At 47.4% G+C, this 3,012-nt stretch overlaps 1 protein-coding gene across 1 annotated transcript in view; it reads right to left on the bottom strand.

Annotated features, from left to right (window-relative positions):
• Positions 1 to 3,012, bottom strand: part of SGPP2 (sphingosine-1-phosphate phosphatase 2) — a 59,335-nt gene that overhangs the window by 36,657 nt on the left and 19,666 nt on the right. The gene's annotated exons all lie outside the window — the stretch shown is intronic.

Genomic DNA, 3,012 nt, shown 5'->3' with positions numbered 1-3,012 from the left:
CAGGGGAGGAGGGGGGGGGGGAGACCCACCCCCCTCTCTGTGCAAGCTCCCTCCGCAGGGGCTCCTCTGCCACCACCCCCTGCCGGGTGCCAAACACCCTTGGCTCCGTTCTGTCCCATCTTGCAGCCAGCATGTTTTTCTCCTAAATATTGGCACGTGTATACTGCACACACACACACACAGTCATGCATAAGCACGACTCTCTAAGTGTTTTTCTCCCTTCAATTGGACTATGGAGCTTCCCATGGGAAGAGAGCAGACACCACTTGGAAGGAACCTGCCAGCCCCAGGGCTGCAGAACTTGCTGAGGATGGTTCTCGTTGATTTCTGCTCTTCAGACATTAAGGAGCTCTGGTTGGTTGGTGTCTTTATTTTTTTAGAACCGCCCATTTCTATTCCCAGAAATACATTTTGAACAAAAACGGCAAAATCATCCTTCACTCAATGTAGGCAAATTTGTTAGTAATCCCCCCCCCCCCCAAATACTCCAGATTATCTATGATTGCATCAAGGATGCAGTTTGTTGTGGGGTTTTTTTGTTGGTTGGTTGGTTTGTTTGCTGGCTTTTTCCTAGAGCCCTTGAAAGCCAGAGCCACGTTCCTTTGTTTGTTAGAAAATGTCTCTGTGCCACTGCCTAGGCTGACCATGGGAGATTCTCCCCCAGCCCATGCCAGTGCTCTGGGGACAACAGGACCACCTCCTCTCCCAACCCCAGCACAGCCAGGCCACCTTCCCAACATGGGCAGCCTGGCCTCTGTGGGGACCTCCAGGGATGGGGCTCCTTCACTCCATCCAGACTCCAGAGCAGAATCCACAGAGCCCAGCTAATCGCTTCCCGTGGCTCATACTCTTTCATCATCTCAAAATGTCATCTTCCATCATTTGAGGTTTGCCCAACCACAGCTCCAGGTGACACCGTGTTTCAGGTGCTTCCTCAGGGCTTGTGCACACACGTGCTCATCCCTGGCCGTGGTGGCAGGGTTGCAGTTGGCTCCTTGGCAGAACCAGCTCATGCAGGCCCAGGAGGGAGGCTGCCCACCTGACATGCTTATGTTGTATCCTTGCAGGAATAATTCATTCTTTCCTTCTAGTTTTGTATTTTGTAGCAGCTGTATATTAGGCACACTCAGATGTATCCAGCACTCCAGCTCTTGCTTTGTCTTTATTCACTAAGACTCCCAAGAAAGCCAAGGAGGGTGTGGGGGGAATCTACTCTTAAGAGTATTCTTACCATTTTAATGACAATACCTTAATACCGCTGTGAAGTTAGACTGGGTTAGTAAATTGTTTTACCAGAGGCATCTCTGCAGAACAATTGAGTGCAGTTTTACACCCCTACTTCCTTATGCTAGCTTGAGTAGCAGCCCCAGGAGACCATCCTGCTGCTATGTGGAATGGGGAACACCAGAATAAACAAGTCCTCTCACCTTACAGGGGAATCAGCACACAGGTACAAACTGCTGTGAAACGGGAGAAAAAGCAAGGCTGGAATTGCAGTGTCAGTGAAAACAGGGTTTGAAGTGTGCCAGAGCTGAAGGAGCCTTGAGCATCCCTCAGCCAGGACTGCAGTGACCCTTTGTCTCTGCAAAACACTGCTGCCTTGGAAAGGATGTGAAAGTTATGCTCCTAGTGCAGGCTGATTTCTGGATTGAAAAAAACATTTCAGGTTTGGTTTAGGAGACAAAGAAAACTCATTGATGGCTTCTGGACATTTTCTTAAGAAGATCATGATCAATATCATCATCCTGCCTCTGCCACTCTCCTCAACTGATTTTTGAACCACCTGGCAAATTCAAACCATGTTCATCATGGGAGCAGAAGTTTCCTTGGGTTTGCACTCCTGGGGTTTTAAGGAGAAAGCAAAGGAGCAGCAGACGGAGGCAGTTTGGGCTGCCCGATGGCCCCCTCAGGACACAGGTATTTCCAGGCAATGCTGCTGGAAATGCCACCTCCTGCCTACCTGGTACCTGACTGCTATGGGCACAGCTGTGGGACCAGTGTGGGTTTGTGGGACTGGAAGGGGGCAACAGACACTTCCTGGATGGAACAGAGGATTGTTACAAGGGTCACATCAGTGGGAGGTGTCTGGGCCACAAAGAGGATGGAGGGTTTGAGGAGAGAACCAAAGTGACAAGACAGACTATTGCTCTGGAAAGTCCCTAGTAATGTGAAATAAATATCTACAGGAAACTTGTCTTGTCATTGCACTGCTCACAGAGCAACATGTTTATTCCTGCTCAAAGCAGGAGTATGAATCATTCCTCTTCTGTCCCTCCTACAGACCAATGTTCCAACTGCCTTCTCCTGAGACCTGCCTCACTGGACCTCTGGTAGGCAAGAAAAAACTCAGGATCCGGCTCCTTCAAGGATTTGCTTTGGATACAAACCCCAAAATTAAACAAATAAAAACTTCAAGAACTGTCCCACACTTTGTGTGGCCCATACAGATTTTCTGACAGGCAGATTTCTGTAAAAACTGTGGAATCAATATCACTGCAAAGGACTAGATAGGCAGCATTCTGAGGGTTTAAAACAAGCTATTTATGAGCTGTGAAGCTGCAAAGAACATTTTTTAAACTCTAACTGAAGAAGCTACCTCATCTACAGCCAAAACATCTTACTAATAGTTGGTCAGCACTCAGCTACATTTTCACAAGGGAAAAAATCACCTCTGGGCTGAGGATAAGCATGAAAAATGGGAATACAAAGGATAACTTTTGAGAAATCTGAAAATAGTGCCTTGTGCTGAAAGCATTTCCTTAACAAGGGGTGTCACTGTCATGGCATAATTTTGCCTCCAGCATCAACAAAGCTAAGAGCAAAGTACAAATTCCACAACTGGGGGTAGATAATGATGCTAGGAGAACACAGCTCAGTTTTCAGTTGCCAGCCTGAGTTTGCAATTCTGACAGCCAGACAAGTCTTGTTTTGACTCATAAGCCAAAGGAATGGGTCTGAAGGAGCAAATAGAAGCATAATTTTTAGTCACTGTGTTTCACTGTGGAGGATCAT

The sequence above is a fragment of the Chaetura pelagica genome, unplaced genomic scaffold (genome assembly GCF_000747805.2).
Source record: "Chaetura pelagica isolate M959 unplaced genomic scaffold, ChaPel_1.0 scaffold207, whole genome shotgun sequence".
In the NCBI taxonomy this organism is placed as follows: Eukaryota; Metazoa; Chordata; class Aves; order Apodiformes; family Apodidae; genus Chaetura; species Chaetura pelagica.
The sequence above is the reverse complement of the archived record's forward strand: the minus strand, read 5'-3'. Positions and strand labels throughout refer to the sequence as shown.